At 47.8% G+C, this 23912-nt stretch overlaps 1 non-coding gene across 1 annotated transcript; it reads left to right on the top strand.

Moving 5' to 3' along the window:
* Window positions 1-16786: 16786 nt before the first annotated feature.
* On the top strand, window positions 16787-16893 carry LOC121474930. Its single transcript, XR_005983585.1, has one exon. It is a non-coding gene; the product is annotated as a U6 spliceosomal RNA (small nuclear RNA).
* Window positions 16894-23912: the final 7019 nt, after the last annotated feature.

Below are 23912 nucleotides of genomic sequence, written 5' to 3'. Positions count from 1 at the left end.
CCAAGAGGGCGGCTGCTCCGGGGGTCCCGGGAACCCCGAGGGCGGGCAGGTCAGCCCGGAGGTTTAGTAGAAGGCCGAGAAAGGACAGGGTGGCGGACATGGGGCGCTGAGCCGGAGGTATGGGGTGGGGGACCCTGGCCTCGGGGAGATGAGCCCGGTCTGGGGGTCTGGGGACGCAGAGCGCAGGGTGGTGGGGGCAGGAGCGATCACTCGGGTGCTTTGGAAATTCGGGAGAAGGAGACACGCCGGCTCGACTGTTACTCCTCTGAATGCTGGGGAAGCGGGCTATGATGTGGTTCGCCCACACTTAGCTCCCTTGCAGAACCCCAAATTCAGGGTGCGTGGTGTAAAAACTGCTGCCATCATTAAAACGTGCCCATATTTTGCACTAATAACCTCTCATATTTTTAATCAAATTTTGTGACATGTAGGATATTAAATTCAATGGCTAGGGACGCCTGGGTGGCTCAGCGGTTGAGCGTCTGCCTTCGGCCCAGGCCGTGACCCCGGGGTCCCAGGATCGAGTCCCTGGAGGGAGCCTGCCTCTCCCTCCGCCTGTGTCTCTGCCTCTCTCTCTCTGTGTCTCTCATGGGTAAATAAATAAAATCTATTAATTAACTCAATGGCTAAAAGGGCATCTGTTGATTTCTGCCGATTAGAGTAACATAGTCTGTCGAATTAAGAATAATCGCTTATTCCTCTGTGCTACTGACATGATCAGGTTTGATGGCACAAAAACAGTCCTGTAACCGCCAGACGGTAACGAGGGGCAAGGAGACACATGGGCGAGGACACTGCCACGTGAGGCCGCCTTCGGGGGGCCTGGGGGTTGGGGGACAGGCTCTGACGCCCGGAGCCGCCGTAGCACAAGGCAGAGGCTCCCGGGGCGGCCCTGTGGTGCCAGCCGAGGGCAGCCCCTTCCTCCTGCCCGAGCCGGGGTGACCAGCGCCCAGAGAGGCCCAGCCCCAGGCCTCTTCCCTGTTAGCCTCCTCGAGAGGGGGCGTGAGCGCCCAGAAACCTCTTCCCAGAGTAAGGGAAGCAAGGCCCATTCTGCACACGCGTCCTCTCAGGCCTCTGCGTGGCTTCTCGGGGGCCCCGGGGACCCCAGGATGGGAGGCCTGGGTGGGAGTCACTCCATGGGTGTGTGCAGTGGCCTCTCCAGGAAGGGAAGGGCCTCAAGTGCCCGCCTGCCTTCTGGAAGCTTCCAAACCCAGCGCGGCCCGGCCCAGGTGCTGCTCTGGAGGAGCCTGGCAGGAGGGTGGGCCGCCCCGGCCACAATCTTTCACTCTGTGGAACATTCCCTGCCTCACGGCGTGAGCTCTCCAGTGGTACAAGGAGGCGATACTGTCCCCTGGGGCGGGTAAGTCACCCTAGTGTCCCCAACCCCAGGGAGCCCGCACCCCGAGGCCGCGGGAGGCAGGGCCCCGCCGGGCGTCAGCTTCCCTGCGGTCTGGCCCTGGGCCCGCAGGGCGCCCGGAACAGGGGCGTAGGCCCGTTCATGTTTCTGGAGAAATCTGGGGGCAGATCAAACGCTCGAACTTACAGCCCCGAGGTACTTTACTGTATTTATCCGTTCTGCCAGCTTTTGCCTCCGACCAAAGTCAGGGTCGTTTGTGGGCCACAGAGAGACAGGGCGAGACTTTTTGTTTGTTTTTAACTGAAGCAAATGAAACAAATTAGATTTAAAAAGAAGTTAAAGTAAAGCTGCCTGGTGACCTCATGCGTCGGGTTGCGCCGGAGCAGTTTCTACTTCTTGTGTTCCTCCCTCTCCCCACCTCTCTCTGCACCCCTGGGGGTGGAGGTGGGGTGACCACCCGACAGCCAGTACCTTAAGAGGACCTGGGGGCAGTCTCTTGCTCAATATTCATGCTCGGCAGCCCTGGCCCTCATATCAGTGTGTGTGTGTGTGTGTGTGTGTGTGCACGCGCGCGTGTTGGGGTGAGGGGGTGCACAGCTGACTACCCACCGTGAACCGAGCAAGGGAGCCGCAGGGCGTGCTTGGAGGGGGCAGAGAGGCTGGTGGGGACGAGCCCTTCCCTCCGTCGGGTCAGAGAGGCCCTTGAGGAGGTACCATCTGAGCACAGCCCCAAGGACACAGGGGGCCACAGTGTGACCCTCTGGGAAGGCTGTCCCCGGCAGAGGGAAGCCACTGCAAGGACCCCAGGCAGGACTGTACTGGGGGTGTGGGAGGGACAGAAGGAGCCTCTGTGCGTCTGCATCTAAAGACTTTTTTGGGTGTACCTGGGGGGGCTCAGCGGTCGAGCATCAGCCTTCGGCCCAGGGCGTGACCCCGGGGTCCCGGGATCGAGTCCCGCATCGGGCTCCCCGTGGGGAGCCTGCTTCTCCCTCTGCCTGTGTCTCTGCCCCTCTCTCTGGTGGTGTCTCACGAATAAATAAAATCTTAATAAGTAAATAAATAAATAAATAAATAAATAAATAAATAAATAGATAAATAAACAAATGTGAGAAAGAAGCAGCCTTCCCACAGCCGCCGCTGCCGCGCAGAGACCGTTCTGAACGTGTCTGGGAATATTGCATCATGATGGGATTTGCGGCCAAAAATGATGTTAAGTTTCATCAGTAAGAACTCTCACATCTGCACACTTAAAAACACAAAGTCTTCCAACTTAAGGTTTCATTTGTTAAAAAAAAAAAAAAAAACACCCACAAAAACAATGCACAAAATAAAAGACTCCTTGGTGTCAAGAAGGTGGGGGAAAAACTGTCATCAGCGGTGGATAGGACTGAAATACTGGTATCATGAGTTAGTAAGTGCAGGTATTAGTACAATTTTCCTAATTTGAATCTAAATAATATGTTTTTCTGCGACCACAGCTTTTAAAACCAAGTATGGAAATAAACCTGAGACTGGGCTTTTGAATCATAACGTATTAAACAATGATTTTTTTAAAAAGATTTTTTATTTCTTTATTCATAGAGACAGAGAGAGAGGCAGAGACACAGGCAGAGGGAGAAGCAGGCTCCATGCAGGGAGCCTGACATGGGACTCGATCCCGGGTCTCCAGGATCACACCCTGGGCTGCAGGCGGCGCTAAACCGCTGCACCACCGGGGCTGCCCTAAACGATGATTTTTAAAAGAGAATAAAGCATTTCCAAGTACAGTCTTTTTTTTAAATTGAGGTATGACCGACATCCAACATTATGTTAGTTTTAGGGGTACGACACAATGGGATTTGTATGCACTGTGTTGGGAAGTGACCACCCTAACGAATCTAGTTCATATCCACCACCGTATACAGTCACAAAAACTTTTTTCTTGTGATGAGAACATTAAGATCTACTACCTCTTAGCAACTTTCAAATACACAGCACAGGGTCACCGACCACAGTCACTGTGCTGTACGCTACCTCCCCAGGGCTTATTTACCTCAGAACTAGAAGGTTGTAGCTTTTGACCACCTGCACCCATTTCTTCCATCCTCCGAACTCTTGCCTCTGGCAACCACCAGTCTGCTTTCTGTATGTATGAACTCGGTTTTTTGTTTGTTCATTTTTTTAAAATTCCACATATAAATCACATCACACGGTATTTGTCTTCCTCCGTCTGACTTACTTCACACGGCAAAATGCCTTGAGATCCATCCATGCTGTTGCAAATGGCAAAATTTCATTCTTTTTATGACTGAATGATATTGCATTATTGCATTGTACACATATACCGCATTTTCTTTATTCATTTATCTGCCAGTGGACACTTCTATTGTTTTCATGTCTTGGCTGTTGTGAATAAGGTGGCAGTGAACCTGGGGCTGCAGGCGTCTCTTTGACACGATCATTTTTTTTTTCCTTTGGCTGTATACCTAGAAATGGGATCGCTAGATCATGTGGTAATTACATTTTTAATTTTGGGGGGAACTTCCACACTGTTTTCTGTGGTGGCCAGTTTGCATTCCTGCCAACAGTGCATGAGGGTTTCCTTTTCTCCACGTCTTCGTCTGCATTTGTTATTGCCTATGTTTTTGATACTCGCCATTCTGACAGGTGTGAGGTGATGTCTCACTGTGGTTTTGATTTGCATTTCCCTCATGATTAAAGACAGTGAGTATCTTTGCATGTACTTTTTCATGTAACTGTATGTGTTCTTTGGAAAAATGTCTATTCAGATCTGCCCAGGTTTTAACTCGATTTTTTTGCTATTTCGATCACAGTTTTGAGAGGAAAAAAAAATTTAATTTTGGCTTCTAAAATGTATTTCTGTGGGGATCCCTGGGTGGCTCAGCGGTTCGGCGCCTGCCTTTGGCCCCGGCTATGATCCTGGAGTCCCGGGATCGAATCCTACGTCGGGCTCCCTGCATGAAGCCTGCTTCTCCCTCTGCCTGTGTCTCTGCCTCTCTCTCTCTGTGCTTCTCATGAATAAATAAATAAAAAAAAATTTTTTTAAAAAAGGGAATCCCTGGGTGGCTTAGCAGTTTGGTGTCTGCCTTCGACCCAGGGCATGATCCTGGAGACCTGGGATCGAGTCCCACATCAGGCTCCCTGTGTGGAGCCTGCTTCTCCCTCTTCCTGTGTCTCTGCCTCTCTCTCTCTCTGTGTCTTTCATGAATAAATAAATAAAATCTTTAAAAAAATACATTAAAAAATAAAATGTATTTCTGTATTATAGCCTACAAATACATTGCAACATTAGTACAAGTCTATAATTTATGTATTAAATATATATCACGTTTTTTAATTGGGATATAGGATGAAAAAATTTGGAGATTACTAGTGTGGTACATTTTTTTTAAGTTTTTATTTTAATTTCAGTTAGTTAACATACAGTGGAATATTAGTTTCTGGTGTACAATATCGTGACTCAGCACTTCCGTGCATCACCTGGGGCTCCTTAATCCCCATCACCTATTTAACCCGCGCTCCTCACTCCCCTCCCCTCCGGGAACCATTAGCTTGTTCTCTACAGTTAAGAGTCTGTTTCTTGTTTTGCCTCCCTCTTTTCCCTCCCTTTGCTCATTTGTTTCTTAAATTCCACATGAGTGAAACCATATGGTCTTCATCTTGCTCTGACTTATTTCACTTGGCATAATACTCGCTAGCTCCATCCATGTGGTTGCAAATGGCAAGATTTCATTGTTTATTATGGCTGAGTAATATTCCATTGTATATATACACCACATCTTCCATCCATTCATCAATAATGGACCCTTGGGCTGCTTCCATATCTTGGCTATTGTAAATAATGCTGCTATAAACTTTGGGGTGCATGTATCCCTTTGAATTAGGATTTCTGTATTCTTTGGGTAAATACCCAGTAGTGCAATTGCTGGATCGTAAGGTAATTCTATTTTTTAGCTTTTCGGGGAACTTCCATACTGTTTTCCACGGTGGCTGCACCCAGTTTGCATCCCCAGCAGCAGTGTAAGAGTGTAGTACATTTTTACTGGCCACCTCCCTAGCATCTATTCCTTTTCTTTTTCCAAATTCAGAGTCCAGTTTTCTTTGGAGAATGCTCCCACCTACTTTGTGGCAGCCATATGTACTGTGTGAGAATGATTCCACCCTGACTCCAGAGTGGACTCCGTTTGGCTTAAGTTAGTTAGAGGATCCCGCCCGCCTTTGGGCATTGTGATTGGCCTAGACATAAGAGCAGGACCCAGTCTGGTCCTCATAGAGACAGAGGGAAATACTAACCAGGGGCCTCTGACCAGGAAGCTTCCTCGATCTTCCAGGCACTATCAGTAGAGATAGCTTATCTTCCTCTGGACAGTGTAGCAGCAGATATGAGGCCTAGCCTGGCACTGCTACAGTGAGTTCTGTAGCCTGTGGATGATGCCCACATACAGAAGGGTCAGGGTAGAAAGAATCACACAGACAGGGACCCAGAACTCTGAAGGCAACACGAACCTCTGGATCAATCCATGCCTGAAGTTTTCCGTTCCTTTGTTTTTTTTCAGTTATATAAGCCAAGAAATTCCTTTTATTTTGTTGGTATTCTATATTACTCGAAACATGGAAAGTCCCCATCAAAACATTTTAGAGAGCAGTGAATTTAGCTGAACTCTGGAACAGAGACATCATCAAATGTTCTGGAATATCACTAAGGGAAGGGTGCAATGCTGGTTAAATGAAGACTCGTTCATAAAGCCCGTGCTCAAGCATAGTTAGCTCTGCACTTTAGAACAAAGTTGGATTGTTGGGAAGGCCCCAATTCTCAGGGCACCTCATCTACCCACTTTCAGCAAAACTTCAAGTTGGTAGGAGTTGGCATCTGCCGTTGTCCGCCTGCCTTTTTGATAACTGTACATGGTCCCAAACGATCAGTTTCTTTCCCCCTGTTTCAGACCAAGGGGTAAATGGATTATGGGTCTGGTGGGTTCTTCCTCTCCCGGTGTGGACTGCAAGGGATAGAAACTCCCATTATCCAGAGAGCTCGGAGCCGGAGGCTGGGATTCGCATGTACCTTGGCGCACAGCCACAAGATGGCAGGAGGGGACCAGGGAACACCGTGTCTTCAGGCTCTGCAGGCCGGGCCTGGGCCTCTGGCTCCACCCCGAGGAGAGCACAGCCTGCCAGCCCGCCCAGCAGGTAGGTTAGTGCAGGAAGACTGGATGACCTGGAGTTCCCGGTGGAGCTGTGAGGGGCGCTGAGGCCAACGGGTAGAGGCTGTGAAGTTTGGGGGTGACGGTAACCGGTGGGGGGGCGCGTGTTTCTGCTCTCCCCCCCCCTCTTCTCCACGCGTGACACAGGGGCTCTGGCTGTGAACACCTCATTGTGGGAAAAGCTGGTGTAAGATGCACAAAATGCCCTGAAAGCCACGGAGGAGAGATGTTTTTCTAGAAAGACTGGCGTCGGTGGCCCACGTGTTCTGTTGCTCCTGGAACCTTCTGGGCACGTGTAGTGTGCCCTGGTATTCCGGGGCGTGGACCACGGATGGCCTCTCGATGGGCCTCCCACTTTGACACCGCTGTCTGCTTAAGGGACACCAGCTGAGTTACAGTCACTGCCAGAAGGCGCTGCCTCTTGCAAAAGAGGCCGGGGCAGAGGGAAGAGGTTTCCTTCCGAGGGGAGGGCTCGGGCAGGCCGGTTCGGAGGCGGGTGCTGTGTGAGGTCCCAGCCTGGTTGCCCCTGAGCCTGGTTCTGCGCCGGGAATGAAGGGAGGCCGACCCCGAAGCCCCCCGCAGGGCTCCGCCGAGATGACAAGAGGCATCTATTCTGGTCCGAACAAACTCTACGTAGTGACGCGTACATAGTCAGTGAGAGGCCGTCTTCCTGGTCCTCCGTGCGAGCTTCACCGATTGTCCTCAGCAGGGAGCCCCCCTGCACCCTCTGCGCTGGGGGCCAGGGCCAGCCCGTCTCCTCTTTCCTCTCCTCCTGACTAACCGCCTCCCACTTCGGAAATATCGTTATTTCTCGGCGTTGAAGCTGAGAGATGAGCAGCATAACCCGATCGCTGTGTGTTTCCACTTTGGTCAGGAAAAGTGCTGCTCCACTAAAGGCCCTTCTGTGCCCCTCCTGCCCTCTCGGCGCCTTAGGCCTGGTGGCCGGAGGTGGCCGGTGAGGGACGGGAGGCCTGGTGGCCGGAGGTGGCCGGTGAGGGACGGGAGGCCTGGAGGAGGAGGGAGTGTGCACGGGCCCTGGTGGAAGGTTCTGGCCAAGTGCAGCTGGAGCCACCCTACTGGCTCTTGGGGAGTGTGAAAAGCCAGGCCTAAGCACAGGCCCCTCTTCTTCCATCGGAGCGTTTCTGGAATGGGAACCAGGAGACAGCCTGGTGGCTGCAAGGAGAGGCACCTGAGACCGAGAATTAAAGTGGCTCGGCGCTGGCTCCCCGCAGGGCCTCGGGGGCTAGCAGGGCGGCCTGGGGCTGGATCTGGGGGACCACCCCGCGGAATGACTATGCCCCATGGCTCTGCCCGGGTGCTGGCGGCCAGGGAGGCCGCGCCAAGGGCTAGGTACCCGGGTGCTGGGAGGGCACTTGGCTCGGGGTGCAGCGGGCCCCAGGTTCACGCGGTGTTGGAGCAGGCACGGCGGGGGGAGGGGGGGTGCTCAGTTTTAGCTTTCAAGGTTATTCTGCGGAATGGCCCTTTCAGGAGAAAAATGCTCCAGGCTTGGGTCTCATCCCTCAAGGGATTGAATCACTTTTCAGCAACTGTTGCATTTTTTAAAGATAGGCAAGATTAGAATGAGGGTGGTGGTGCTGGTGGTTGCAAAACCCAGAATAAAGGGATCCCTGGGTGGCGCAGCGGTTTGGCGCCTGCCTTTGGCCCAGGGCGTGATCCTGGAGACCCCGGATCGGATTGAATCCCATGTCGGGCTCCCGGTGCATGGAGCCTGCTTCTCCCTCTGCCTGTGTTTCTGCCTCTCTCTCTCTCTGTGTGACTATCATAAAAAAAAAAAAAAAAAAACCCAGAATAAACGTCAGGGGCTTTCTTAGGTAGCTCATCTCTTTTTATTTATTTATTTTTGGTTTATTTTATTTGTTTGTTTGTTTGTTTATTTATTTATTCATGAGACACACACACACACACACACAGGCAGAGACACAGGCAGAGGGAGAAGCAGGCTCCCACGCAGGAAGGCCAACATGGGACTCGATCCCCGGGTCTCCAGGATCACGCCCTGGGCCAAAGGCAGCGCCAAACCGCTGAGCCATCTGGGCTGTCCTTTTTAATTTATTTTTTAAAAAAAGATTTTATTTATCCATTCATGAGAGATACCCAGAGAGAGAGAGGCAGAGACACAGGCAGAGGGAGAGGCAGGCTCCATGCGGGGACCCGATGCAGGACTCGATCCTGGAACCCCGGGGCCATGCCCTGGGCTGAAGGCCTCCGCTCAAACACTGAGCCACCCAGGTGACCCAACTCATCTCTTTTTTTTTAAAAAGGGATTTATCCCCGGCCCCCCCCCAGCTGAATCTTTCCTCCGACAACAGTTACAGGCGCTCTAAGGCGGAAGTGTAAAGACACCAAGCCCATCCCTCACCCGCTAATGCAGAACCCCTTGCTGATGAGAAAGTGTTGGCATCTTTCCTTAGCCTAATCCCCAAAGCATGGGAAGCCGGGGATCTCGGAATGGGGCTAAAGGCCTGTCAGTCAGATAAAAAAAAATCTATTGACGTCTTTTGTCCAATCTTTCTGTATATGAGGCCTTCCTTTCAGTGTCAAAAGGAACTAAGGCCTCGCCCATGATTTTGGCTCTACTTTATTGCCCATTAATTGAGAAAAATTAAGAATGACAAGTGTTTATGACAGTGCCCAAATACCGTTCAAAAACAGTAACACAGGGATGCATAAGATAGTGCTTTTCAGTCTCGGGCAATGGCTGGAAGATATTGGCAGAGCCGTGGTGACAGCTCCCGGAAACCGAGGAGGGGAAAAAGCTAAGACATCCTTACCCTTAAGACCTCTATCATTTGTTTTATGAGTGGCCTCGCAGCGACGGGAGTAGCATAGCCCTGGGAGACAGAGCTATGGGACGGGTCAGGGATTTTCCTGGCACTTGACACAGTACCTTTCAGCCACAGAGTTCCTCTGGACGTGCTGCTGAATACCTGGGGACGCAGAAGAGAGGGATCACCTGTGGTCAGAAGCTGCCCCAGGACTGAGCTCCACACGGGAGAGAAGCAAGTGGCTGTTGGCAGCTTGACACCTGGGGCCTTCCTTCTGAACAACCTTGTCTCAGCTGGCTTGAGAAATGTGAAGCCTGGTTGACAGGAACAGCCTGAAGTCAGCCTGTCTCTATTACAGGCTCACTTTGGTGCTTTGAGAAATAGAGTTCACCTTTCTACCTAGAGATTAGTCCTCTTTCCCTGGGTACCTTAGAGGCAAGTGGTCAAGAAAAAATAAATCAGCAGCCTGATCCTGCAAGACCAGCCAGGGGTTGGACTTTTTTGTGTGTGGGGAGGGGAGTAGGGAAGGGTGGGAGGTGGCAAGTCTGTTTTGTACCTTCCTGCCGGCCTCCCAGGGAGAGGTCCAGAAGTGGAAGTCCAAAGACCTCTTTCTCAGAGGGCAGGGGGTTGCCATGTGAGTGCAGGAGAGCACCCTGGCAAGGGTAGAGAACAGGAGAACTTGGTTGAGCAAACTAAAATTTTGTATTTCACACTTGAGTTAGGGACACGGTGGCAACTATGGGCAGGAAATGTAACTGGGGCTTAATTCATAAGAAGTCACAGGTCACCAGGAAGCTTGGCCGAGCCCAGAGCTGGACCCAGGGAAAGAAAATCAGACCTCCCTAAGGAGTAACTCTGCACCACACTATCAAAAACAGAAAGCAGGTTGCCTTACATTAATGCCAATTCAGTAGAAATAAAGGATCTCTCAAAGCAGTCAACTTTCTGTGGCTAAAAGCCAAATGAGTCTGGTAATTTTATTATAATACTTTTCTTTGCACTCAGGAACACTTGGCATCCTTTATCAAGGCCATGATAACATTAGGTACCTGCAAAAGGCTTCAGTAAAAAAAAAAAAAAAGTAATTTTGTACAGCTCTGATGACCTGCTGGTTCAGTAGAAGGTCGGAGCTTGCTACCAGTGGCACCCTCCGTGGACAGGGGCTGTGGTTTAAATACCGACTCTCTCTGTGCTCAGTGATCATCACAAGGAGGGGAAGATTCCAAGTACCAGTCCTTTTTTCCCCTCCTCTGGCCCACCCTTCCTTTCTTCCTCCTACATTTATTGAATGTCTGCTCTGTGCTGGAGATACAAAGACAAATTCGACACAATCCCTGGCCTCACTGAGTTTTCAGTCTAGCTGGGAACTAGCAAAGATGACTCTGCTCCAAAAACCATGAGGAAATAACAAATCCCCCTAAACATGTAAAGAAGGAAAAACACAACAGCTCTGGAGCATTTTATCTGAGTGTCAGTGATAGGGACCAGAGGCTTTGTTTGTTAAAGGGTGCAGACAGAAGGTGTTAGACAAGTGCTTTTTGAAGACATTAATTAACACAGTCACAGATGCTAGCACCACCGGTGCCTCCGAGATTCTCTAGGCTAGCCTTTTCATTTTATGGAAGAGGACTTTGAGACATAGGAAGGTCAGGAGGCCTGGGTGAGCTGAGGATGGAGCAGGGAACCGCAGCCACGTCTCAAGGTCCTTGTGCTTTTTCTCCCGTGATGCTCCTGGTCTGGGTATTCGACATATAATTTTTTCTTTTGTTTGATAATTTCATCGTATTTTATTTTACTTTAACTGTTTTACTGAGGAATGATGATTGATGTACAAAAAGCTATACATATTTAAGGTATACAACTTGATGAGTTTAGAGGTAAGTATATGCCCATGAGATCATCAAGGCCATAAACTTATTCATCATCACTTCTAAAAGTTTATTCCTGCCCTCTTTTCTATTAATTTTTTTCTCTTTTGTGGTAAGAGTACTTAACATAAGATCTACCCTCTTAGCAAAATTTTACGTATATGATACAGAATTGTTAACTCTAGGTCCTATGGTTGTACAGAATTTAGTCATTTTGCATAACTAACACTGTATACCCTTTGACTGACTGACACCTCCCACAACATATGCTCTTTTGTAAAGGGATTGAAACTTAGTCTGTGTCTCCAAGTATCTCGAGAGTCTGGGATGGAAGATGCCACTGCAAAAGGACGAAGGCTGAGCTGAAGGAGAAGGAAGTGGGTTTCTGGGCATTAAACAAAACAGAATAAACTAGTTAAAAGAGTGTTTAAGAGGAATTCTTTATAACAAGAGGAATGTGGTTCAGCTGGGTCAGTGCAACATGAGATCCTGTAATGTTCCCTTCAGGTGGTGGACTCTGTGAGCTGAAGCAGGTATGTATGAGGTCAGAGCCAGCCCCTGGCGCCCAGCGAGGGCCATAGGTGGGCTCTAGGCAACGTACTTCCAACCCAAGCATCTGTCTTCCAGATTCCAATGAGTGAAAGCAGAGGGTAAGGATGGAGACTGCATAGGAACGTGAAGAGAGAATATGGTCTTTGTAAGCCAGCCAGACCTGGGTTCTAGTCCCAGCTCTGTCCTAGCCTTGCTGGGAAACTTCCAGCTTGTGGCTTTCATTTTCCACATTTATGAAATGGAGAGAACATCATCTCCTTTCTAGGGCTGTTGTGACTTAATGATGATTAAATACACAGAGAAGCTCCTAGTACAGGCACTGCTTCTTAGCAGATGCTCAGTAAATCTCAATTAAATCTAAATTGTTTAAATCCATCATCACTAAAAGAAAATTAAAAAATTAAACAGTTCAAGAATTTCAAGCGCTAGTGAGAATGTGGACAAGGAGCATACTTATCAGTGCTGGGAAGAGTGTAAACGGTACAACCCCTTCAGAGAACAGCCCGGCATTCGCGAAGTGGAAGATGTACATGCCTATGCCCCAGAAATGCCTCTCTGAGGTATACACTGAACTCATGCACACAGGCCTAGGGACGTCAGAACAACGACGTTTGCTATTGCATTAGACTGGAAACAACCCAGGGAGTCATCAACATTAGAATAGGTAAACGGACTATATATAGATTAGAGCTCGACAGAGAGCTATTCATACAACGGACGATATGGCAATGAAGATGAACAAAGTTCGGCAGCACACAGCAACACAGGTGAACCTTACAAACATAATATCAAGAGAGAGAGAGAAGAAAGATCCAAAAGAACACATAGAAAAGACCACATATGGGGCACCTGGCTGGCTCAGTCGCTAGAGCGAGCGACACCTAATCTCAGGGTAGTGAGTCTGAGCCCCACATTGGGCATGGAGCCTACTTAAAAAAAACGAAACAAAACAAAAAGAAAGAAAGAAAAAATCACGTAAGAGGTGCGATCCTATTCATACGAAGATTAAAAACAGGCAAAACTAAAGGATTATGTTTAGGGATGGAAACATAGGCAGAAAGCTATAAATAGAAGCAAAGAAATTACTACCAAAAAGTAGAAATGATTACTTTTAGGGAAAGAGAGGAGGGCTTTGATGGGGAAGGGCACCCCAGGGATTTGTAGGTGCTAGTAATGTTCTATTTCTTGACCTGAGTGTTATATGATGTTCTCTCAACAAGCATTCATCAAACTGTACTGACACATAAACTAAACTCTCCTGGGAGTTTCTGTAAGCAAGTTCTACTTCTCAACAAAAAAGTGGAAAAGAAAAAGTATATGTTGAAAAACAAGATAGGCGTATCATCCTCCTAGAAACAGGACAAGTACAAAATATAGGTGTCTTTTAAAATATTTTAAGTGGCTCAGCGGTTTAGCACTGCCTTCAGCCCAGGGCCTGATCCTGGAGACCCAGGATCGAGTCCCACGTCAGGCTCCCTGCATGGAGCCTGCTTCTCCCTCTGCCTGTGTCTCTGCCTCTCTTTCTCTCTCATGAATAAAATCTAAAAAAAAAAAAAAAAATAGAATTGGTGTTTAAAAATTAAATAAATAAAATAAAATCTTTTAAGTGCCTTGATTTCATACTGGATAAATCGAAAAGTCAAGGTTAATAAACTTTTTTTTTTTTAAATCTGAGAGAATGAAAGCATTAGGCGTGGCCACATTAAGGACTTCTAGAAGGGATTTTCCAGGCGTTCTCATCTTCTGAGTATTTCTTGAATCCAGAAGTTAAGCAATACCGACGTCAGAATTCTGACTGGCCTGATTTTGGGATTAATATACTACAACTATGAGAAAGCAGGGGAGTAGTCACTCACAACACACACAGATACACTAGTTCTTACACTTTTGAGAAAGGAATGCAGGTCTAATTGTTCACCTGGGGATCAATTAGTCTAAAAAGAACGACTTCTTGATAATATTGAGTTTTTAGGGGGAGGGAAGAAGGGTCATGACCTCTTTCAGACTGAGCCTCATGGAGCTCTTCCATCTGTGCTTTCCCCAGACCAGCCGTGACTCTCTCATCAGCGAATAAACTTGATTTCAGCACTTCCCGCAGAGTCATCAGATCTGGGGGACAGCTGAGACTGGTTCCCGAGACCCCTGTCCTTTCCTTGGCCGTCGGACTCCCCCCTCCGTGGCCTGCGCGCTGGGGAAAGGCCGGAGGCACAGGCCACAGTCTCCCCCATTTCTAGGCTCCGAGTGGGTCTCGCCCTTCAGGCTGGTTGTCGTGACAACCGGTCCACTCTTCGACAACATAGTTTCATAGCACAACAAGTGAAAAAAACAGGGGGGGGGGTGGTTGGCTCAGTCCTCATCTTTTTGGTGGGCAAAACTACAAACTCCATAGGGAGTTTCGCTTTCCATCGCTTTCCATAGTGAATAGGAAAGCCTGACCCAAAGTGACAGGGATTGGTTAGTTCTCCAACCAGGACATGTACCCTAGGGATTGTGGGGTTTTTATGGAATTATTCACTTGGCTTCTTTATTTGTTTCCAAAATACAGATTTTATAAAAGTCATTATAAGAGTGAAAAAAAAAAAAAGAAAAAACAAAAGCCCTCCCATTATACATTTGAGAATTGAAGTTGCAAAAGGGCCTCGCTGCTGTGCAAATGTGTGAGGTGGTTCAGGTGTTGTGCTTTCATAAAGCGACTCGTGTTTGGAGGCCTGGGCGCTTCTTCTTCACATGCGTCTCAGTACTGATTCTGTCACCCATTTTGTTGACCCATCAGGAGTCTCTCCAGAAATGAGCCCAAATAGCCCCTCAGAGGGCACAGAAACGTGATCTTAGAGGAGAACTCTCCAGAGGGGCAGAGGAGTGAAGGTGAGAGCTTTCCACCACGGGGAGGGGAGTGGATGGAACCTCAACCAGAATTTCCTGTCTGGTGAGAAGCCAGGTGCTTGGGCCAGACCCCCCTCAAATGCTTCCTGGAGTGGGCAGAGCGCCTGGGAGCAGACTCAGAGAGCAGGTCCCACTAACGCCGCTGGGACACCTACTCAGGCCGCCATCAAAGGTCTACCAGGACCTGAACTTGAAAGTTCCTTCAACAAAGGATAAACTTTCTTCTAAGACATCTGAACTTGACAGATGGATGACATTCAAACTCAAATACACCATCCTTATGTGGCCGCGACGGCAGCTTACTTGGTACTTTTCTCTGCCAGGGTTCGCTGCAACGTACCTGCAGGCCTCACGCCTTGCTAGTCTGAGAACCTTAAGCTGTCTACCTCAGACTTGCCAAATCTGTCAAACTTTCATATGTTTCCTGTCATCTTCCTGTACCCCATGTTTGCTCCACTTCCTACTGTAGATGTAGGAGAGGCTATAATCAGATTTAATGTCTCGTGAACCCTAAAACACACTCTGTGGGGGGTTTAGTATTAGACTCTTCTAGAAAACTTGACTTTCTAGTGGACATGCCAAATTGCAGCAGGTAGATGTAATACAGTGATGAATGGTTCCATAAGGCCTTGGTGTCTTTAAAGTACCACATCAGTATTTTAAAGTAATTTGTATTTAAGATTCCAATTACTAGGCATTTATTTTTTTTAACAAATATTTTATTTATCTACTAATGAGAGACATGGAGAGAGAGAGGCAGAGACACAGACAGAGGGAGAAGCAGGCTCCATGCAGGGAACCCGATGTGGGACTCGATCCCAGGACCCCAGGATCACGACCAGAGCCCCAAGTAGATGCTCGACCACCGAGCCACCCAGGCATCCCCAATTACTAGGCATTTAAAATAGATTTTTCTAACAAGTGGACATGGGCCCACGCTTACTTGACTAGTTTTCCCAAGATGAGAAATGGAGTGGATGGACCACTAGCCCAATGCCATCTCCCCAGTCTGGTCAGCTGGGAGCATTGCATTAACTCTGCCTTCATGCCTTATTTTCCTTTAGAAGTGATTTGTTGGCTCTTACAATAGGATTTTAAAAACTGTGGTCACAAACTCAATTCTTACTGCTGACTTTTGAAAGAAGAGGGGAGGACTTCCTTCCTTCACCTGGCACACACAGCCTGTAAAGTGTTCAGCCGGGCCCCTATGTCTTCAAGGACCTAAAATCTACTTGGGAAGAAGAAATTAAAAATAAATAAGAAGGATTTTGATTGCAAATCTATTTAGCTTTTTAAATTTTGGATTCTTGTTCTCTTTTATTTCTTGAAATATATTAAACACACTTATTTTCTGTGTCTGCTTATTGTAATACTCCAAATCTTTGTGTATTTGATCTTATTATTATTTTTGTTGTTGTTTGTTTCTATTTCCTCTTACTTATACAGGCATGCTTCCTTATTTGTTTTGTTTTCTGATTGTAAACTTCTGTTCTTGAAGCTTTATCTGTGGGTATTCTTTGGGGCCTAAGTTCGAGATAATCTTCTGAGAGGATTTGTGTTTGTTTTGCCAGTTGTTTGGAGCACCTCAAACTTGGACTTATTTAGTTTTAAAAATTCCATAGTATCTTGAATTTAGATCACAATCTTCCATGCAGACCACACTATAGCTATGAACTCTCAAGGAAGAAATTATATCCCTTTTTTGTTTTTCTCCAACCAGCATCAGGATCAATACAGGCAAACTTTTCAGGGGTTCTGGTCTGCACAGCAAATCAACTTTACATTCATCTTTACTTTGGCTCTTTGGAATTCCAGTTTTATGAGATTTTTTTTAAATGTGTGTGTTTTTTTAATTTTTTATTTATTTATGATAGTCACAGAGAGAGAGAGAGAGAGAGAGAGAGAGAGAGAGAGAGAGAGGCAGAGACATAGGTAGAGGGAAAAGCAGGCTCCATGCACCGGGAGCCCGACGTGGGATTTGATCCCGGGTCTCCAGGATCGCGCCCTGGGCCAAAGGCAGGCGCTAAACCGCTGCGCCACCCAGGGATCCCTGTGTTTTATTTTATATGAAATTATTTTCTTCCAACTTTATTGAGGTATAATTGACATGTACTATTGTGTAAGTTTAAGATTATAATGGTACTCGCTTTGGCAGCACATATACTAACATTGGAATGATCAAGAGAAAATTAGCATGGCTCCCGTGCAAAGGTGACATGCAAGTTTGTGAAGTGTTCCATATTTTTTTTTAAAAGGGGGGTATAATGTGATTATTTGATATGTGTATCTATTGTGCAATGATTTTCACCATTGTGTTAGTTAACCCATCCATCACCTCAAATAGTTATCCGTGTGTGTGTGTGTGTGTGTGGTGAGAACATTTAAGATTTACTCTTTCAGCAACTTTCAAGTAAAAAATACAGTGCTGTTAACTATAGTCACCATGCTATACATTAGATCCCCAGAACTTACTGATCTTGTAACTGAAAGTTTGTATCCCTTGATCAACATCTCTCCATTTCCCTCACAAAAAGCCCCTGGCTGTCACCAATCGACTCTGTTTCTATTGATTTGTTTTTTTTTAGATTATATATATATATATATATATATATATATATATATATATATATAATACAGCCTTTCTCTGTCTGACTTCTGTTGCTTAGCATAGTGCCCTCAAGTTTCATCCATGTTGTCACAAATGGCAGGACTCCCTTCTTTTTAATGGCTGCGTAATATTCCATTGTATATATACCATGTCTCCTTTATTCCTTTATCCTTCAGTGGACACTTAGGTTGTTTATGTGCCTTGGGAAATATGCCTTGGGTATTGTGAATTATGCTGCAATGAATATGGGGGAGGTGCAGATATCTTTTTGAGATAGTGATTTCATTTCCTTTGGACCTCCAGAAGTGAGATTGCTGGATCACACAGTTGTTCTCTTTTTAATGTTCTGAGGAACCTCTTTACTGTTTTCCATAGTGGTCATGCCAGTTTAAATTGGGATTGGTTCTTACTATGCTCATGATCTTGGGTTTATCTTCTGTGTCTCCATCACTGCACCTGTCAGTGCGGAAGCTCAAGAACACTGCAGTTTGACAGTTCTAGGAGCTTGCTCACGTACTAGGGGGTCTTACTTGGACTTTGTTCTTTCTTCACTTTCTTGCCAGCTCAATGACTCATTTAAAAAATAGTAAAAACTCATCCAACTTTGGTTTTCATCAAAAGGTTTGTTCTGGGCATCTACTCCACATATTAAATTGAAGTACTTTAAAAATAATGTCAGCTGGATGCCTGGGTGGCTCAGTCAGTTAGGCATCTGACTGCTGATTTTAGGCTCTGGTCATGATCTCAGGGTCAAGCACTATGTTAGGCTCCTCGCTCAGTGGGGAGTCTCTTGAGATTCTCTCCTTCACCCTCCATTCATCCCCATGCTTGAGTGCTCTCTCTCTCTAAAATAAACAAATCTCTTTTTTTTTTTCTTTAAGGAAGAGGTTAGACATGTATCATCAATTGCTTAGCAGGATTGAAGTAGTTTCTCAAATGCTTTTGTTTCCTTCCCTCTCTGTTCAGAACAAATCTTTGTCTTCAGAACACCAGACAGTGGCCGAGTGGAGTGGGTGCAATGGTGTGCTGGCAAACTGACTCTCAGGAAAAAGAAAACAACAAAACCCACAAAAGACTTGATTGTTAGTGTTGACCAATTTCTGTGGAGTAACAACTTCCATAACAGTCCATTTCAAGGGACCAATTTGATTCACTGAACAAAGAGTTGGGAAGGGATGTGCACAGTTGTTTTTCATGAGCTGGAATGAGCCAACCCTGCCATGTTCCTGTACAAGAGATACAAGTTAGGGTGGCTAAGTCCAATCTCTAGAGTCCATCAGAAGACAAATGAAGAGAGCCTGATGATGATGGAGTAAAGTGGGGAGCACATATCAGCTAACTATTGCCACATGTTACCAGATCTTATTTTTCAAGAAGAGAAATCTGACTTTCAGGTGAAATATCCTCCTTTTCAAATGTTGCCAATTGATCAAAAATCTGATGGATGCAGATTTGTCTGAACACCAGCTTTGGGCTGGTGGAGTTACTGCTTGGGGTTATGTTTGTTTGTCTGGTTCCAGCTTTGTTTCTCTAGGCTAAATGGCCCACATAGAGAAATACTGCTGGAGAAGCATTGCAGGGTTGGGGAAGGAGCACAGGCCATGGATTCATATAGCTTTTGGTTAAAATTCTGGGCCTGCCACTCATTGTATGACCCAGGGCAAAAATGCTGTGAAATGAGAGGGACAGTCCTGCTGGGCTAGATTATTCTAGAGACAAACTGAGATATTATGGGTATGGGACGTGCCCCCTTGTACATACTTAACAACTGTGTCATCATTCTTGAGCAGAAGCCAATAGTCATAGCTGAGGACAAACCCTGGAGTGTAAAGAAGAGAGACCTCTAATTCAGTGTTCTCAATTTTCACTGCCTCAGATTCACTTGGCAAACATTAAGAAAAAAATATTAACACCAGACCACACTCTTAAAGATTCTGATTCAGTTGCTCCAAGATGGAGCCTGGACATCACTATATTACAAGCACCTCCCTCCCAGTATTCTAAGCCTAAATGCTGTAGATTCATCTCATTTAACCCAATCTTTCCAACAACCCCAGAAAGTATTACTCTCATTTCATGAATGAGGAACTGAGGCCCAGGATTAAATAACAGCCCAGAGTCACATAGCTGGTAAATGAGGGGATCAGACTTAACCTCAGAGCCTGAATTCTTAAACCCCATGTCATTTAGCATTACTGTATCTACCTCGGCTGGTCTTTGGGAGGGCTTAGGTGCTGCAAATAAAGTGCTTAGTTCTGGGCCTGGAAGCGACAAAGGTTAGCTATCATCATTACCTTAAAATACCAAAACAGAGACTCCTTTCCATTTCCTCTTCTCTACGCAATGCCCTTTCAGGTAAATCTTCACTGTTTTGTGGCTCCCCTACTTCTTCCCTGCTGTAAACACACATAGTTGTCCTCCCAATGACTCCTAGGGCAGTCACTATAGTGCCTGGGGAGGAGGTCTGTCAGGGTATGTCATGCCTGAAGAGGGCAGAGAGGAGGAGGGGGAGAGAAGACAGGAGCTCCAGAGGTTCTCCGAGAGGGTGGTGATGACACCTGCCTCAAGTGATGCCCTGTAAATAACAAAAATGCAGTTGAGTAAATTTGAAGATCAAATTGGCTTCGTTAAACGATTCATTGAACAGCATCCCACCTGGCAATAGGCAGGAGCTCCACCAAGCTGTAGAGAAGGAAAGGTGTTTAAGGGTGGAAGAGAGGGCACCTGGGTGGCTCAGTCAGTTAAGCATCTGCCTTCATCTGGGGTCACAATCCTGGGGTCCTGCGATGGAGCCCCGTGGTCCTGGGATGGAGTTCCGCATCAGGCTCCCTGATCAGTGGGGAGTCTGCTTCTCCCTCTGCCCCTCCCCCCCGCTCATGCTCTACCTCTCTCTCTCTCTTAAATGAATAAATAAATAAAATCTTTAAAAAAATGTGGAAGGGGTTGGACAAAGGAAATTACTAGGAAAGAATGCATTGTTTCAAACAAGGTTGTCTTCCTAAGGGGACTAGAAAGTTATCTCATTAGTGGCTGACCAGGTAATTCCATGTTGTTTGATTAAAGGTTACACTCCTGGGGGTGGGACACAGGCCGGGTTGAAACTACAATTAGGTTAGGTATGAGGTCTTGGTTTGTGATGTGGGATTTAGCATAAGTAACTCCATTTTGGGCCTGCTGTCTCCTTAACAGCCTAAGAGAAAAGCCAAAGTTCAAGCTCTTTAGTACATAGTGTTCAATATGTTTTTCCCGTGAGTAGTTTGCTGAAGAATGGGGAGACAGGAAGGGACTACCGGGGGTGTCAAATAAAGGGTGGGGAGCAGCTAGAGACCTGAATATTGGGGGGGGGTCCTTCTTTCTTTCCAGCTGGCTCACATATTTGTTTGGAGGCATCTACTGCATTTGTTTTTGTCTGCATTGTTAGATGGCTGGAGAAGCCAATCGTAGAGGGAAATGAGACTTTGTTGACAGGTAGCATGCTCAGTCCCTAGTATCTAGGCTCTGGGGTCAGAGCTCTGGGGTCTGTAGCCAACCTAGGTGTGAGGAGAATAGGGCAAGGACACAGGTGCTTAGTGGTGGCCCTCTTAGAAGCAGGTCTGGTATCGACCACAAATTGCCTCACAATTTGATGTTGGAAATGGTGAATTTATTTAGCTTATTCAGGTAATTTTTTTTTTCCTTTTAAAAAAAGATTTTATTGGATCCCTGGGTGGCTCAGTGGTTTAGCGCCTGCCTTCGGCCCAGGATCGAGTCCCACTTCGGGCTTCCTGCATGGGGCCTGCTTCTCCCTCTGCCTGTGTCTCTGCCTCTCTCTCTCTCTCTGTGTCTCTCATGAATAAATAAATAAAATCTTTAAAAAATAAAAAAAATAAAAAAAGATTTTATTTATTTGAGAGAGAGAGACAGCGCAGAGCAAGAGAGAGCCCGAGCTGGGGGTGGGCACAGAGGGAGAAGCAGATGCCTTCCGCTGAGCAGGGATCCAACGCGGAGCTGGATCTCAGGACCCGGGGATCATGACCTGAGCTGAAGGCAGACACTTAACCGACTAAGCCACCCAGGCACTCCCAGGTAAAAAAAAAAAAAAAAAAAAAAAAAAAAAGTTTTGTTTCTCCAGTGACTGAATTTACAAAATGAAGTAATCACCACCGTAAGTCATTTGTAAAAATAAACAAGTAAATTAAGAAGTGAGAAATGCTTTGACCAAAAATTCTACCACAAAGGTAATGTTGGCATTCCTTTTTAATCAACAACCATAACTTACTCAGCTTTCCTATACACACCTTCCTTGACTGATGATAGGATTACGTCCTGAAAAAACCCAGCATATGTTGAAAATATTAAGGTGAAAACGTCTTTAATACACCTGACCTGTCAAATGTCACAGCTTAGCCTAGCCGAACTTAAACATGCTCAGAACACTTGTACTAGCCTACAGTTGGGCAAAATCATTTAACACAAACCTGTTTTATAATAAAATGTTGACTATCTCATGTAATTTATTGAATACTGTACTGAAAGTAACCACAGAATGACCCTATGGGTACAGAATGGTTCTAAGTATATCGGTTGCTAACACCTGTAATCAGGTGACTGGCTGGGAGCTGTGGCTCACTGCTGCATCCCGGCATCACTATTGCTGTGGGGAGAGGGGGCTGAGGGGGCATAGATTAACATTTGAAATTTAAAGTAGGATTTCTATTGAACGTGAATTGCTTTTGCACCATCATAAAGTCAAAAAGTCCTAAAATCCTAAATCGTACAATCGTAAATTGGGGATTATAGGTACTAAAAAGTTTAGGGAAAAAAAGGTGGACAGCGGGAATGAAGGACCATGGAGGCCTTGGAGGGGAAAGCAAAGGTCACAGCAATTGCAGGCTAAAAATACAAGTTACTGAGGTTCAACCTCTTAGTTTTCAAAGGTTTGCCCATAGGGACAAATTACAAGGATAAATCCTACTGGGTATGATGCACATTTACCAAGCTGAATGTTTATAGTCACTGCCATTTGAAGTTTTTGTTGTTCTTGTATTTCCATTTGAAGTTTTGGTCCTCAATTCACTACGCATGACCTCTTGTGTTTTTGTCTTGTACTGCTTTTCAGCTCTTGAAATCCTGAACTTTTTAAATGGCTTTTCCCCTCCAAGGCTGTAAGCTCTTTGAGGGATATAGCTGTCTCACGTCCCCAACCCCCATTCCTCACCAAGAGGGTCACAATCTACTGAATCTTTAACTCTTCCATTTTTTTGGAATGCCCTTGGAGGGGGGATATGCATTCTGTAAAGGGACACTCAACAGGTTTATAGTGAAAATCGAATGTCCCAGAGCCCAGCTAGTGTAGAGGCAGCCTTTCTAAATCTGCATGTCTGCATTTTAATGATAAAGGATTGCTTAGATTCAGAGAGGACAATGCGTGCGCGTTGCTATTACAGGGTGTTGGAAGTATTAAGAAGGGGCACCTGAAAGTTCTCTGGATTTTATGCTGTATCACGGTGCAAAGCACCGGGTGATCTGGCCTCCGGGTTCCCCCCGCCAAGCTGAACACGACTCCCACTAATATGCCCGAAGGCACCCCCCCTCCCATGTGCACTTTGAAGCTCCGATCCACCCTTCCCACGCCCCATGAGCACCTGCAGTTGAGTACTGTGGTCCTGTGTCACCGTCCACATTGCCACGCTATAAACCAAATGCAAAGTCAGGGCTTCGCGGAAGGGCAGGCCCACCACGAGAGGAGCCGAGCGAGCAAGCACAGGAGCCACCCCAGGAAGCAGTCAGAGCCCCCCTTTCCCAGAGTTCCCTTCCAAAGACATGCCAGGGCAGCAAAAGCTTTGCACCTGGGAGAGCTGCAGGCCCACCCAAGTGCCGGGCGCGTAAGGGCTGGGGGACTTCGGAGCCAGGTAGCGAGGTCACAAACCACGCAAGGTGCCAGCAGTCCACCTCGCGGCCAGGGGGGCGTGTGCCAGGGAGGGAGTACGCGGCCGCGGGGCCCGGCCTGGTGCGGCCTCCGGGGTGGGGGCGGGGGTGGGGGGGAGAGGAGGAGGCGGCTTTGTTCCCGGAATGGGCACGGGGGAGCCGAGCCCGGCGCTCGGCGGCGGGAGCTCGTGTCCCGGCAGAGGCTCGGGCAGCGCGCGCAAACCCGCCCTCGGGCTCCGGGGCCGCGGCGGCCGCTCGGCGGGAAGCGCGCAGCGCCCGGAGAGGCCGAGGCCCGGGCCCGCCCGCCCCGCCGCGTCCCCCCGCCAGCGCGCGCCGCCCCGCCGCGCAACAAGCCATTTAAAAATAACACCCACGTGCGCTGGTAAACAAGCGCGCGCGGCCACCGCACCGCGCGCCCCGGGCGAGCCAGCCCGCGCGCGCCCGCGCTCCTCCCGCACGTGTCTGGCGGCTCCGCCCGCGCCGCTCCCGCGTGGCTCCCCGCCTCCCCCCTGCGCGGCCCTGCCGCCGCGGGGCCCTAGCGCCCGCCCCTCCGCCCGCGCGCCCCGCACGGCGCTCTCCAACTTTCCTCCCCCGGCACCGGCACCGGCACCCGCACCGCCACGTCGCGGCAGCGCCCGTCGCCCCAGGTCGGCTCCCCTCCCCGCGGCCCGGCCCGGCCCTCCTGAGTCCCCCGCCCCCCACTCTCCCGCGGCGCGCCGAGGACTGGCTCCCGGCCCGCCCTCCCCCTCT

The sequence above is a fragment of the Vulpes lagopus genome, chromosome 1, assembly GCF_018345385.1.
Source record: "Vulpes lagopus strain Blue_001 chromosome 1, ASM1834538v1, whole genome shotgun sequence".
Lineage (NCBI taxonomy): Eukaryota > Metazoa > Chordata > Mammalia > Carnivora > Canidae > Vulpes > Vulpes lagopus.
This window is presented reverse-complemented; position numbering and strand designations above follow the sequence as displayed.